Raw genomic sequence first — 17,175 nt, forward strand, 5'->3', positions numbered from 1 at the left:
GGGGCTAACACTGACCCTGGATGAGTATGTATCTCTGATCACAGTTCTCATCTCTCTGTCCTTCAAGTAATCCCTTATCCAATCTAACATTATTCCTCTCAGTCCTCTTATGTTCTCCAACTTCCAAAGTAGTCTGCTATGATGGACTTTTATCAAAAGCCTTTTTTATGTCTAGGTACAGTGTCCACCCATCCATCTCTGCCCTCCAGTCCTTCTACTGTTCTTGAATAGAAACTTAGTACATTTGACATACATGATCTTCCTGTCCCAAACCCAAATTGTCTGCTTCATATAACTTGTTTTTCTTCCAGATTAACTTTTTTTTTATTTATTTATTTATTTATTTTTAATAATTTCACATATCTTTCCCACAACACTAAGCACCGGTCTGTAATTTAATGGCTCAGTTTACTCTTTTGAATATTGGGATTATATTAACTCTCTTTCATTCCAGTGGTACTCTCCCTTCCTTTAATTAGCTTGTAACCATTTCCTAAATGAGTTCTAACAGTTGATCTTTACATTCCTTTAATGCCCAGCCTGACATACCATCCAACCCCATCGTTTTTCTGGCATGTAAATTTTCTAGTAGTCTTCCAATTTCTTGCTTGTGTTCTATGATTTCTTGCAAGCTTTGACAATGCAATGCCCTATTTGGTTCTGTAAACTCCTGTTTTTCATTGAACACAGATTTGAAACTCATTCATTATTTCACACATTTCCTTTGCTGTTTGGTATGTCATCCCTCCTATAACTATTTTTTTTACTGTTCCTCTATTCTTCATCTTACCATTTATATACTTGTAGAAAAGCTTTAGTTTATCTTTGCTTTTCCGCACCGCATCTTTCTCAAAGTTTCTTCCTCTCTCCATACTCTAATAAATTAATTTCTCGCATCCTTATATTGCTGTCTGTTGCTTTTATTTCTGTTTTTTTTTATTTCTTCCAAGCTTTATCTTTTTCCCTCTTAGCTTCTATGCATTTGCCATTTTACCAAGCTTGTATGCTTTTCTTTACTCTGTAGATAGGCACGATTTCCTCACTAGCTTGTTTTTTTAGGAATTCTTCTGTCTGTTGCTTTTATTTCTCTGTTTTTTTTTAGTTTCTTCCAAACTTTATCTTTTTCCCTCTTAGCTTCTATGCATTTGCCATTTTACCAAGCTTGTATGCTTTTCTTTACTCTGTAGATAGGTACGTATTTCCTCACTAGCTTGTTTTTTTAGGAATTCTTCTGTCTGTTGCTTTTATTTCTCTGTTTTTTTTTTTAGTTTCTTCCAAGCTTTATCTTTTTCCCTCTTAACTTCTATGCATTTGCCATTTTACCAAGCTTGTATGCTTTTCTTTACTCTGTAGATAGGTACGTATTTTCTCACTAGCTTGTTTTTTTAGGAATTCTTCTGTCTTTTGCTTTTATTTCTGTTTTTTTTAGTTTCTTCCAAGCTTTATCTTTTTCCCTCTTAGCTTCTATGCATTTGCCATTTTACCAAGCTTGTATGCTTTTCTTTACTCTGTAGATAGGTACGAATTTCCTCAATAGCTTGTTTTTTTAGGAATTCTTCTGTCTGTTGCTTTTATTTGTTTTTTTAGTTTCTTCCAAGCTTTATCTTTTTCCCTCTTAGCTTCTATGCATTTGCCATTTTACCAAGCTTGTATGCTTTTCTTTACTCTGTAGATAGGTACGTATTTCCTCACTAGCTTGTTTTTTTAGGAATTCTTCTGTAGGAATAATTCATATTTCCCCCTGTACTGTCTTTCTGTTCATAATATTCCTCCATTCCATGCCACCAAAAAATTGTCTTAACATTTCAAAATTTTCTCTTGCATAATTTTATCTCCTCTTTTTGTAGTCCTCACTGTATTGTAGCACATCCTTTTCCTGCATTTGTAATACTAATGTTACATGGCCACTTCTTCCCATTGGACTGCGATATTGTATGATAGGAGGGGCTCTGGCTTCTTTATGAATATTAGGTCAAGCAATGATGGTTCTTCTTACCTTCTGTACTGTGTAGAGTCTTTCACCCGCTGATCCACTGTATTCACCATAGTTAACACGTTAACTGCCACATGGACCACCGATGTTACATTTCATACTTTCAATAATGCCACATGTACCACTGGTGGTACGTTAATGAGTTTTTTCCTTTTCCTTTTAACCAGTATTTCAAACAAAATAATAGATAAAATGCAAACACAAACATTTTATGTGATGATTTATTTATTAATTTCTTCAAGACTAAAGCATTGAAAGATATCATGCATAGGAAAAACAAAATTTTTTTTGCCTTAAAATAAAAAAAACTACTTTTTACTTATAAACACAGTGTTCTTTGAATTTCATTTAGATTTCCTTACATTGTGTAGCAGAAAAATATCAGATTAAAAAGTATCTAACAGTATTGTTCACTCATCAAAGTACAAAAAGTGAAAAAAATTCAACTTTGATAGAATAAAATCTATCCTTGTTTGCCATGTGAAAGCAAAGTGCTATTAGTACCTTTTAGTTTCCTCAACTATCAAATCAACAACCTCATCAGTACAAAAAACCTTGTATACATGAATGGGTTGAATATCTGTGTCAGATGATGATGGTAAATTGTAATGTATTTGCTGGCTTGCTGAGCATATAAATTGTGGTGTACCTGCAGTGATGTTTTGCCATGCAGTGTGATTAGAAGTGGCAGGCTGTTCATTCATGGTTGCATCATTTGATGAAACACTTGCTGTATCATCATCTGAGTTACTTATTCTGCTTGCATCAGACTCATAACTTGATTCCATTTCCTGTGGTGATGGTTGATAGCTTTTTCCCCCGTCACACTCACTGGAAAATGATCACATCTTGTCATGTCCATGAAACTGATGAGACTCCATTGAATGGTTGTTTTGTGAAGCATAAAACTTAAAATTTTAGGCATTGAACCACAGTTAGCTTAATAACTAAAATAATCAACGTGAATGATATTTGTATTGCCATATGAGCCACGGGTACACCGTAGAATTTTATGACCACCGGTGGCTCATGTGGCGCTGCTGAAGTGCTCAGACTAATCTATCGCCATATGTACCACTCGTGTAGCATGACTTTAACAGCTCCAAGAGAATCTATTTGAGGAACCAAATGCCTACCCACCTTCTCGCTGCACTGCTGCCACACCACTGACTTTTTTTTTTTTTTTTTATACTTATGGGCTTATGGCGGTTAATGTGTTAATTGTAACATTTCGCTCCACAATCCAGCATTACCCATTACTTCCATCTCTCTCCACTTTATTCTTTTACTGTTGAAATCTTCTACTAATAGTATTTTTCCATATCTGCTTATCATATTATCTAAGCACTTAATCACCTCTCCTTGCATTTCCTTATGTTCTTCCATTCTCCACTATTTGTCTTAGGTGGCACATTGGTGACTGTGATTCTCCTTTTTTTTAATTTCTTCTGTTTCGATTGTTACTCCCATTACTTCCACCATGCCATTTTCATAATGCACTTCCTCCACACATATATTATCATGAACCATTATTAGCACTCCTCCTCTCCCTTTACACTTTCTGTCTTTCCTCCAACTTTTATATCTCTCTTCCTTAAAGCTAACATGGTCTCCTCCCTTAGCTTTGTTTCTACAATGCACATTACATCCAGTCTTTTCTCCTTTAAATAGTCTCTAACCCCCAACACACTATACCAATCTATATTTGTATATGTCACTCTTTATTTCTTGCCTCTTCCATTACCTCCTCTTTTTTTTCCAAAGATACCACTTCTTCAGTCTCATAACTAAAACCCTCCAGTAGAAATTCTTTTTCTCGATCTCTGTCCTTTTCTCGGTTTTTTCCTTAGCTTCATTTCTTAGCACTCTCCTTTTCTCTCTTTTCTTTTCTGTTCTCTTTTTATCCATATATCATTAAAATCATTATCTTCAGCCAATTTCCCTTTTCTTGCCATTTTCTCCTCCACCACCACTTGCAATCTCATTTTTACTTTCAGTGGTCTTTTTCCCCCTTCACTAAACCTTCCCACTCTAATCACTTCCTCCACTTCTTGTTCCAACCACTGTACACTGTCTTGAACTAACTTAATAACACCCTTTGCCAACTCTCTTCTCTTTCTCTCATGTACTTGTTAGGGTTTTTTTTTTCTTCAGCCCAAAAATTAGGAAACATTTCCTCGTCTCACCAAATCTTCATTCTTTGTAATTACTTGTATTACAGTGTCCTTTGTCTTTTCTTGTATCTCCTTCTTTACTACCTCAGAGAATTTAACCTTATCCTCTTCCTGTTCTCTTTTCCAGGCTATTTTTAATTCTTCAGATTTGATCTCATCATTTTCCACTTTGCCTGCCCCATCCTGTACTTTCTCTTGTAGGCTTTTTAGTGACTCCTCATACTTACAACATGTATCCATTAATGTACCATTTTGTTTCTTTATCTCCTCCATCTCCTCTTTCATCATCTAGTTTACTTCTCTTACTTTCTCACATTCTTCTATTCTCACTTTTAGTTCAGGGTTTTCTTTTATTAATTTGTCTTGTTTTTCCATGATACTTGAGATCACTTCCTTCCTATATCTCATCCTCCTCTCCATGTTCATCAGCCTTCTAATATTACCTTTTTCCTCTCTAAATCCTGAAAATTTCTTGTCAGTGTTATCTTCTCCCAATTTCCTCAGCCCTATTGGTGTTTCAATAAATCTTGGGTTTTCTAGACATGGCGAATGTTTTGAAACCATACGTCTGGCAGCACCACCCACTTTTGCCTCTTACTTCATTTTCAATTAAATGGCATCCAAATCTTGCTAGTTTTGGAGAGGACAACTTTATGGCCCTATACCCTCCTGTACATACAATTTAGGTCTGCTTCACAATGCCTGATGTAGGAGTGTCTTCCTCTGGGAGCTCTTGGCAACACAGCTGCTTACAACGAAGTCCCCAGTGTGTGTGTGTGTGTGCCGCATGAGTACGTGTGTGTTTGTACTATGTATGTACTAAATATTTATGTAATACATTACACAGATCAGATCAACTGTTAGTAGTAACAGGCATGCAAAATGTGAAAAAAATTAAAAACCTTGGGTAATTTGGATTTTCAAATAGCTCAGACCGGCCTTCCCCTAATTAGTTTGACTCATATGGGGTTACTATATATATATATATATATATATATATATATATATATATATATATATATATATATATATATATATATATATATATATATATATATATATATATATAGTTAATGACATAATTATGTTTTTGCACAGAGGCTTTGAAAATACATTAGGCTATATTACCATACCTGATCGAACTGAATGCTTTGAAAATTTTTAAACCAGTGCTAAAAAGAATTTAGAAGTTCTGGAGCTGACAAAAATCTTCCTGGAGACCTTGTTCATACTTTTTAAAAGTTTTTATATGCTCTTCATCCAACCAGTATTTTTCAAATTTACAAATTATTGCATCCAATGGACATTAATGCAGTGCATATTTCTTTACTTCAAAACTTGTTACTCCTATCAAACAACAAAACATTCTCATTATGCAAGGTTATTTTTCTTTTGCTAATGTTCCCAGAAGAGCCATGAGATGAATGAAGCCATGCTGCCTCACAAGCAGATCATATCATACCTCATGCTAGCAGTGTGTCAGTTCGAAAGCTGTCAGAATAAAGAGTAGTGTGGGCAATAAGTTATTTTTTATATTTAGGAAACCAAATTGCACAGAGCATTGTCTAGTGATACATACTAGTAATATTGTCTCTAATACATCAGTAACAGTGTTTCATATTCAGCATAGAAGTAAAATGCAAAGTGGCATAATGAACTTGTTTCTTAATTTATGACATTTTCATCATTGTTCATTAAATCATCATCATTGTAATAATGTTTCACCCACAAAGTTCAACAGAACAGAGGTGCAAAAAATGTTATCTGATCCAGAACTTGCATTACCTCACCATTTTTTCCCTTGCACTGAATGAAAATTGTACTGATTTTTTTCCAATGTATTCAGAAACGAAAACTTTGGTGTGAATTTAATAGTGGATAGCTTATGTATTTGGCTTTACTGAGGGGGAAAGAAATTTATAAGCAATATTGAGGGCAAACATAAAGCTGACCCAACATGTTCAATATTATTGCAGAATATTCCATATTGTACAATATTATTGACAGTGAAGGAGCAGTATTGAAGCTGTGTAGAGGAAACAAATATTGCACAATAAAAATGGGTCAATATATTGTGTCAATAATATTGATCATGTAGGGTCAGCTTAAGAATGTAGAATTGTAGATTGTTGTTGTAAACTATTTAATTTGAACAAATGGATGAATGTGTTTGTTATAACTAGAGTGACTGTAAATACTATAATGTAGGGAAAAATGGAACATAATTCAAAGGAGTCCATGGCATAACATTTCTTGAATATAGATAAATAGACAAAATATTCTGAGAGCTCCTCTTTCCCTTTAGAGGCCCGTGATATAAATGTGTGTGTCTGTAAGTGAAAGTATGAGTACTACACTGACTGGTGACAAGCAACGTTTTTGTGCAGTGAATTTTGACAGGCATTTTATAAGGTCAATTTGATTATGGAAATGGAAAAAATTTGAATGTCATACACAAATACACACACACACACACACACACACACACACACACACACACACACACACACACACACACACACACACACACAAATAGCGAACTATAAGAAATTGATGGAAGAAGGACTCGGTAAAGCCGAGAAAGAAAAAGAAAAGCTAAAAGATCTAGTTAACAAAGAAGAAGAAAGAGTACAAGACGTGATTAAAAAAGAAGTACAAGCATGGAGAATCCAAGATAAGAAAGACAAGGAATCATTTCAAGAAGTATTTCAAGAACAGTTAAAAGAAAGAGATGAAAATATGACAAGCAAAATGATAGGAGTCCTCAAGAAAAAGAAAATTTAGTAAGAGAAATTGCGGAAAAAAGAAGAGTGTAATTATTTTTGGACTGAAAGAAAAAATGTTAAATATAGACCAAGAAGGAAAAGACGAAATGAAATCAGTAAAAGACCTACTAAAACATCTGAATGACGAGGATAGACAGAACTTAGAAGAGGAAGTAGAAGAAATCCATAGAATGGGACCATATCAAGAAGGAACAGTGAGACCAATTAAGATATTACTAAAATCACAAGCAGCAGCAGAAGAAGTACTATATAGAAAAACGAAACTCAGAGAAACAGAAGGTTGCAAAGATATATATATAAAGAAAAATAGAAACGAGGAGGAAAGGAAGAGACACAATGAACTGGTGGCAGAAGCAAGAGAAAAAATAATGAAAGGTCAGAGGAGGAGAAGAAGGCATTTTTGGAGAATTATAGGAGACAGGATAAGGAAATGGTATATAAAAGAGAAAGAAGAGAAAAGAATGGAGCAAGTTTAACTAAAATGATAAGAACAAGAGATTAAAAATGATGTATACAAACATAGATGGGATTTTATCTAGTAAATTAGAATTAAGAGATTACATAAAGAAAGAAGAACCAGATATTGTATGCCTGGTGGAAACAAAGTTAAATGAGGCAATAAAAATAGACATAGATAAAAGGTATAATATATGGAGGAGAGAGAGTGGGTAAAGGAGGAGGAGGAGTCATGATGATGTTAAGGAAGGAGATAGTGGTAAATCAAGTGGAGTTTGGGAAGGAAAATCAGAAATACTGTATGTTAAGATGCATATTAACAAAAAGGAGTTAACAATCATTGGAACATATGTGCCACCAAAACAAACTCATGGACTAACCAAGAATATAGAGACATGATAGATGACACAATAAGGAGTCTTACAAGAATCATTAAGGAAAGGAGAAAAGTGATATTGATAGGAGATTTCAACTGTAAGGAGGTAGACTGGGAAAATTATGAAAGTGGTATGGGGAAGATGCCTGGGAGATAGATTCCTGAACCTAATGATAGATAATTTGATGGTCCAAAGAGTAAAGGAAAACACAAGATTCAGAGGAAACGATGAGCCGGCAAGATTAGACCTAGTTTTTACAAGGGATATACCAATTAACGATGATATAAGATACAAGTGCCCATTGGGAAAGAGTGACCATGTAATATTAGAGATGGATATAGAAGAAGGAAAGGAAGATAGAGATGAATCATACAAAGGAGACCGATTAAATTACAGAAAGGCTGATATTGAGAATCTCAAGAACTATTTTAAAACGTAAACTGGGAGGAGATGGAAAACTCATTAACGGTTCAAGAGAAATATAACTTATTTTTGGAAATATACAAAACTGGGGTCAGGGAATATGTTCCGAAATATAGACCTAAAGAAGAAGGAAAGAAAGATTGGTTTAATGCAAGATGTGCTAGGGCAAAGGAGAAACGAGATGGAGCATGGAAAAGGTGGAGAAGAAACAGAAATCCAGAAAATAAGGAAAACTTCAAAACAGCAAGAAATGAATATGCTAAGGTGAGAAAGGAAGAAGAAAGAACTATGAAAAGGACATTGTCGAAAAATGTAAGGAACAACCAAAATTGTTCTACAGATTCATAAATGGAAAAATAAGACAAAAAGAAACAATAGAAAGGTTAAAAGGAGAGAACGGAATGGTGGAAGACCCAAAAGTATGGCAGAACTGTTAAATAGTAAATTTCATGAGGTCTTTACTAAGGAATCCAAATTTGAAAGACCACAGGGTAATAGAGAGACTGTCTATATGAAAGAGATTAAAGTAACCAAGCTTGAAATAAAAAGTTGATGACGGAATTGGATGAGGAAAAGGCAATGGGACCGGATGAAGTCTCAGGCAGAATACTGAAAGAATGTAGGGAAGAACTAGCAAGTCCAATATACAACATCATAAAATGCTCAATAGAAAATGGAACAGTGCCAGTGGAGTGGAAAAGAGCTGAGGTGGTTCCCATATATAAGAGCGGAAGGAAGGAAGAACCTTTAAATTACAGGCCGGTATCACTAACTAGTGTAATATGCAAGATGTGTGAAAAAGTAATAAAGAAGCAATGGATCGAGTTTCTTGAAGACAACAAAATATTATCAAATAGCCAATTTGGTTTTAGAAAAGGTCGGTCATGTGTGACAAATTTATTGAGTTTCTACTCTAGAATAGTTGATAAAGTACAAGAGAGAGAGGATGGATTGACTGTATTTATTTAGATCTAAAAAAGGCTTTTGATAAAGTGCCACATGAAAGATTACTATGGAAGTTAGAGGAGAAGGGTGGCTTAAAAGGAAGCACATTGAGATGGATGAAGAATTACTTAAGGGGAGAGAAATAAGGACGATAGTTAAAGATATGAAGTCCAAGTGGAGAACAGTAGACAGCGGAGTGCCACAGGGTCAGTATTGGCACCAATACTTTTCTCGTATATATAAATGACATGCCAGAGGAGTGAACAGCTACATAAATCTGTTTGCGGACGATGTGAAACTGTGCAGAGTCATTAAACAAAAGAGGATTGTGAAATACTACAGGAAGACTTAAACAAGATCTGGAAATGGAGCAAAAAATGGGAGATGGAATTCAATGTGGACAAAAGCCATGTCATGGAAATGGGAAAAAGTGAAAGACGACCAGTGGGAATCTATAAGATGGGAGATGGAGTAGAACTAGAAAAAGTAAAAAAGGAAAAGGACTTGGGAGTGACAATGGAAGAAAATAATCAACCGGTTAGCCATATTGATAGAATTTTCAGAGAGACGTATAATTTGCTAAGGAATATTGGAGTAGCATTTCACTATATGGACAAGGAAATGATGAAGAAATTGATAAGTACTAAAATAAGACCTAGATTGGAATATGCAGGAGTTGTGTGGACTCCCATAAAAAGAAACACATAAGAAAATTAGAGAGACTACAAAAATGGCTACAAGAATGGTTCCAGAATTTAAAGGGATGGCATATGAGGAGAGACTAAAGGCAATGGATCTACCAACCTTGGAGCAGAGAAGAGAGAGGGATCTGATACAAGTTTATAAATTGATTAACGGAATGGATGAAGTGGATAATGAGAAACTGATCCTGAGAGAAGAATATGACTTTAGAAGCACAAGATCGCATAGTAAGAAACTAAGGAAGGGACGATGTCTGAGAGATGTTAAAAATTTAGTTTCCAAAAGATGTGTTGAGACTTGGAACAGTTTGAGTGAGGAAGTGGTATCAGCAAAGAGTGTACATAGTTTTAAAGAAAAATTGGATAAGTGTAGATATGGAGACGGGACCACACGAGCATAAAGCCCAGGCCCTGTAAAACTACAACTAGGTAAATACAACTAGGTAAATACACACACACACACACACACACACACACACACACACACACACACACACACACACACACACAGGAGGCTTTGAAAAAAAATGAAGAGAGGACAGAAGAGGAGAAGAAAGAGTTTTTCTGGAGAATCTTGGATATGAGACTGAGGAAGTGGTTCATAACCCAGAAAAGTACAGTAAGAAAGGACTAAAGAAACTTACGATGAGCGAATGTAATGTATTCCAACATAAATGGAGTGATATCGGGATTTTAGAACTCAACGATTACTTGAGGGACAAGAACCCAGATATTGTGGGTCTTACTGAAACAAAACTGAGAGAGGAGAAGACCTGATGATGGTTGGAGAAGGAAATATAATGTTTGGAAAAGAAATAGAGTAGGTAAGATGGGAGGAGGAGTGATGTTGCTGGTTAAAAAAGATATAAAGGTGGATCAAGTGAAAGAAGGTATGGGAAAGGCAGAAGTGCTAAAGATCAGAGCAGAAACTAATGAAGGAAAAAAGAGGCACTACATAGTGGTGTACATACCACCTAAGACAAATGCATGGTCAGTACAGGAATATGAAGAAATGATAAGTGATACAGGAACATGTCTGGAAGAAATGTTGGGTGGCTGTGAACGAACTATAATGATGGGAGATTTTAATTGTAAAGAGGTGTGTTGGGAGGACTGGTCAATGGAAGGATCAGAGACAACATGGGGAAATACACTATTGACACTGGCAATGGAAAATGTGTTAACTCAGTGGGTCAAAGAAGATACTAGGTTTGGAGGAGAGGAGCATCGTCAAGACTGGACTTGGTCTTTAGTACAGAGCCAATGGTCATTGAGGAGATGAGGGTGGAGTGCCCTTTAGCAAAGAGTGATCATGCAGTTTTGGAGTTCAAGGTGATAGATGAAGAGAAATCTAGAAGAAATGAAGAATATAAAGTGGGAAGATGGAATTATGCCAAGACAGATTTTGGAAACCTAAAGAAATTCTTTCAAGAGACAAATTGGATGAAATTCAAGAGTGCTATGAGCAAATGAAAAGTGGAAGGAATTTATAAAATATACAAAGAAGGTGAGAAAAATTTGTACCAATAAGACAACATAGAGAAGTTGGAAAGCAGGACTGGTTTAACGATAGATGTGAAAAGGCTAGAACAAGAAAAGAGGATGCATGGAAGAGGTGGAGAAGGAAAAGACGGATTAAGCAGTGGGAAAGTTACAAAAGAGCAAGAAATGAATATGTGTTGATTAGAAGAGAAGAAAGAAAGAAACAAGAAAAGGATATAATTGATAAATGTAAAGACCAACCAAGGCTTTTTACAGACATGTGAACAACAACATCAAAAATAGAGAAAGTATTGAAAGTTTAGAAGTAAATGGAGTATGCAGTGAAGATCCCAGGAAATGGCAGAGGCTATGAATGGATGCTTTCGGAAGGTATTCACAAAGGAGACTGCTTTTGACAAACCACTGGTAATGGAACAGAAAGGGATTATGAAGGAGTTTCAAGTAACTGTGGAGGAGATCAAGAATATGATGGGAGTTTAGAAGTGAGAAAAGCTGTGGGACCTGATGGGGTATCAGGATGGATTTTAAGAGAATGCAGGAGCAACTGGCAGAAAAAGTTTGTGAAGTAATTGATGCCTCATTAAGGGAAGGTGTAGTGCCCCAAGACTGGAAAAGAGCTAACATTGTCCCAATCTATAAATCAGGTAACAAGAGAGACCCATTGAACTATAGACCAGTGTCACTTACAAGTGTGGTAGCTAAGATGTGTGAGAGGGTGGTGAAGAATAGATGGACAGACTTCTTGGAGAAAATGACATACTTTGTGAGTGTCAATTTGGTTTTAGAAAAGGGCGTTCATGCACGACAAACCTGATATGTTACTATTCGAGGGTGATAGATGTAATACAGGAAAGAGATGGTTGGGCTGATGGAATATATCTGGATTTAAAAAGGCCTTTGATAAGGTACCACACGGAGACTGATCTGGAAACTTGAAATGGTAGGAGGAGTGCATGGCAGTTTACTAAAATGGATGGAAGACTTTTTAGTAGGAAGAGAAATGAGAACAATAATTAAGGACAGACCATCAGAATGGGGCTTGGTGGAGAGTGGAGTTCCACAGGGATCAGTGTTGGCACCAGTAATGTTCGCGGTCTACATAAATGACATGGTGGATGGGGTGTCCAGTTATGTGAGCCTATTTGCAGACGATGCAAAATTGTTAAGAAAAGTGAGATGTGACAAAGATTGCGAACTACTCCAGGAAGACTTGGACAGAATATGGAAATGGAGCTGTACATGGCAAATGGAGTTCAACACGACAAAATGCAAGAAAATAGAGTTTGGCAAGAGTGAAAGAAGAATCAGGAGTATGTACAAGATAGGAAATGAAGACATAAAACCAGTCATGAAGAAAAAGACCTTGGGGTGACAATTACCAATGACCTATCGCCAGAGAGACATATAAACAAAATAATTGGAGAAGTATTGAACTTATTGAGGAACATAAGAGTGGCGTTCGTATATTTAGATGAAGAAATGATGAAGAAAATAATTACTGCAATGATAAGACCGAGGCTTGAATATGCAACAATACAGTGGGCTCGAACTTAAAGAAACACATAAGGAAACTAGAGAAAGTACAGAGGGCTGCAACAAAATGGTGCCTGACTTAAGAGATTTGACTTATGAAGACAGACTGAAAAGAATGCAACTTCCGACCCTGGAAAACAGAAGAGAAAGGGGAGACCTGATAGCAATATACAGAGTGATGATTGGCATGGAAAAAATGGATAGGGAAGATCTGTGTATGTGGAATGAAAGAATGTCGAGAGGGCATGGGAAAAACTAAAATGGCCACTTATAGGAGAGATGTGAAAAAATATAGCTTCCCTCATAGAAGGGTGGAAGCATGGAATAGTTTAGACGTGGAAGTGGTCAACGCAAGGAATATTCATGATTTTAAGAAAAGCTGGACATTAATAGATATGGAGACGGGACAACACGAGCATAGCTCTTTTCCGTATGTTACAATAAGGTAAATACAATTAGGTAAATACACACACACACACACACACACACACACACATAACCCAGAAAAGTACAGTAAGAAAGGACTAAAGAAACTTACGATGAGCGGAATGTAATGTATTCCAACATAAATGGAGTGATATCGATTTTAGAACTCAACGATTACTTGAGGATAAGAACCCAGATATTGTGGGTCTTACTGAAACAAAACTGAGAGAGGAGAAGACCTGATGATGGTTGGAGAAGGAAATATAATGTTTGGAAAAGAAATAGAGTAGGTAAGATGGGAGGAGGAGGATGTTGCTGGTTAAAAAGATATAAAGGTGGATCAAGTGAAAGAAGGTATGGGAAAGGCAGAAGTGCTAAAGATCAGAGCAGAAACTAATGAAGGAAAAAGAGGCACTACATAGTGGTGTACGTACCACCTAAGACAAATGCATGGTCAGTACAGGAATATGAAGAAATGATAAGAGATACAGGAACATGTCTGGAAGAAATGTTGGGTGGCTGTGAACGAACTATAATGATGGGAGATTTTAATTGTAAAGAGGTGTGTTGGGAGGACTGATCAATGGAGGATCAGAGACAACATGGGAAATACACTATTGACACTGGCAATGGAAAATGTGTTAACTCAGTGGGTCAAAGAAGATACTAGGTTTGGAGGAGAGGAGCATCGTCAAGACTGGACTTGGTCTTTAGTACAGAGCCAATGGTCATTGAGGAGATGAGGGTGGAGTGCCCTTTAGCAAAGAGTGATCATGCAGTTTTGGAGTTCAAGGTGATAGATGAAGAGAAATCTAGAAGAAATGAAGAATATAAAGTGGGAAGATGGAATTATGCCAAGACAGATTTTGGAAACCTAAAGAAATTCTTTCAAAAGACAAATTGGATGAAATTCAAGAGTGCTAAGGAGCAAATGAAAAGTGGAAGGAATTTATAAAAATATACAAAGAAGGTGAGAAAAATTTGTACCAATAAGACAACATAGAGAAGTTGGAAAGCAGGACTGGTTTAACGATAGATGTGAAAAGGCTAGAACAAGAAAAGAGGATGCATGGAAGAGGTGGAGAAGGAAAAGACGGATTAAGCAGTGGGAAAGTTACAAAAGAGCAAGAAATGAATATGTGTTGATTAGAAGAGAAGAAAGAAAGAAACAAGAAAAGGATATAATTGATAAATGTAAAGACCAACCAAGGCTTTTTTACAGACATGTGAACAACAACATCAAAAATAGAGAAAGTATTGAAAGTTTAGAAATAAATGGAGTTTGCAGTGAGGATCCCAGGGAAATGGCAGAGGCTATGAATGGATGCTTTCGGAAGGTATTCACAAAGGAGACTGCTTTTGACAAGCCACTGGTAATGGAACAGAAAGGGATTATGAAGGAGTTTCAAGTAACTGTGGAGGAGATCAAGAATATGATGGGGAGTTTAGAAGTGAGAAAAGCTGTGGGACCTGATGGGGTATCAGGATGGATTTTAAGAGAATGCAGGAGCAACTGGCAGAAAAAGTTTGTGAAGTAATTGATGCCTCATTAAGGGAAGGTGTAGTGCCCCAAGACTGGAAAAGAGCTAACATTGTCCCAATTTATAAATCAGGTAACAAGAGAGACCCATTGAACTATAGACCAGTGTCACTTACAAGTGTGGTAGCTAAGATGTGTGAGAGGGTGGTGAAGAATAGATGGACAGACTTCTTGGAGAAAATGACATACTTTGTGAGTGTCAATTTGGTTTTAGAAAAGGGCGTTCATGCGACAAACCTGATATGTTACTATTCGAGGGTGATAGATGTAATACAGGAAAGAGATGGTTGGGCTGATGGAATATATCTGGATTTAAAAAAGGCCTTTGATAAGGTACCACACCAGAGACTGATCTGGAAACTTGAAATGGTAGGAGGAGTGCATGGCAGTTTACTAAAATGGATGGAAGACTTTTTGGTAGGAAGAGAAATGAGAACAATAATTAAGGACAGACCATCAGAATGGGGCTTGGTGGAGAGTGGAGTCCCACAGGGATCAGTGTTGGCACCAGTAATGTTTGCGGTCTACATAAATGACATGGTGGATGGGGTGTCCAGTTATGTGAGCCTATTTGCAGATGATGCAAAATTGTTAAGAAAAGTGAGATGTGACAAAGATTGCGAACTACTCCAGGAAGACTTGGACAGAATATGGAAATGGAGCTGTACATGGCAAATGGAGTTCAACACAACAAAATGCAAGAAATTAGAGTTTGGCAAGAGTGAAAGAAGAATCAGGAGTATGTACAAGATAGGAAATGAAGACATAAAACCAGTCATGAAGAAAAGACCTTGGGGTGACAATTACCAATGACCTATCGCCAGAGAGACAAATAAACAAAATAATTGGAGAAGTATTGAACTTATTGAGGAACATAAGAGTGGCGTTCGATATTTAGATGAAGAAATGATGAAGAAAATAATTACTGCAATGATAAGACCAAGGCTTGAATATGCAACAATACAGTGGGCTCGAACTTAAAGAAACACATAAGGAAACTAGAGAAAGTACAGAGGGCTGCAGCAAAATGGTGCCTGACTTAAGAGATTTGACTTATGAAGACAGACTGAACAGAATGCAACTTCTGACCCTGGAAAACAGAAGAGAAAGGGAGACCTGATAGCAATATTCAGAGTGATGATTGGCATGGAAAAATGGATAGGGAAGATCTGTGTATGTGGAATGAAAGAATGTCGAGAGGGCATGGGAAAAACTAAAATGGCCACTTATAGGAGAGATGTGAAAAATATAGCTTCCTCATAGAAGGGTGGAAGCATGGAATAGTTTAGACGTGGAAGTGGTCAACGCAAGGAATATTCATGATTTTAAGAAAAGCTGGACATTAGTAGATATGGAGACGGGACAGTATGAGCATAGCTCTTTTCCGTATGTTACAATTAGGTAAATACAATTAGGTAAATACACACACACACATGGAAGAAAATAATGACATATTGACACACACACACACACACATATCACTAAGAATGCAGGATGACCCTGGAAGACCTTGGATAAAGAAAAGGGAGACCTGATAGCAATATACAGAGTGATGATTGGCATGGAAAAATGGATAGGGAAGATCTGTGTATGTGGAATGAAAGAATGTCGAGAGGGCATGGGAAAAAACTAAAAATGGCCACTTATAGGAGAGATGTGAAAAATATAGCTTCCCTCATAGAAGGGTGGAAGCATGGAATAGTTTAGACGTGGAAGTGGTCAGATCAAGAATACACACTTAGGAGTGACATGGAAGAAAATAATGAACCAGTAGGCCATATTGATAGAATTTTTAGAGAAACATATAATTTGCTAAGGAATATTGGAGTAGCATTTCACTACATGGACAAAGAAATTATGAAGAAATTGATAAGTACTATAATAAGACCCAGATTGGAATATGCAGGAGTAGTGTGGATCATAAAAAGAAACACATAAGGAAGTTGGAGACACTACAAAAAATGGCTACAAGAATGGTTCCAGAATTTGAAGGGATGACATTTGAGGAGAGACTAAAGGATATGGATCTACCAACCCTGGAACAAAGAAGGGAGAGAGGAGACCTGATACAAGTTTTTAAATTGATCAACGGAATGGACCAAGTGGATAATGAAAAACTGATCCTGAGAGAAGAATATGACATGAAGCACAAGATCGCATAGTAAAAGCTGAGAAAAGGAAGATGTCTGAGAGATGTTAAAAATATAGTTTCCTGCAAAGATATATTGAGACTGGAACAGTTTAAATGAAGAAGTAGTGTCTGCAGAGTGTGCATACTTTTAAAGAAGATTGGATAAGTGTAGATATGGAGACACAGA

This window comes from Portunus trituberculatus, chromosome 40, assembly GCF_017591435.1.
Source record: "Portunus trituberculatus isolate SZX2019 chromosome 40, ASM1759143v1, whole genome shotgun sequence".
Lineage (NCBI taxonomy): Eukaryota > Metazoa > Arthropoda > Malacostraca > Decapoda > Portunidae > Portunus > Portunus trituberculatus.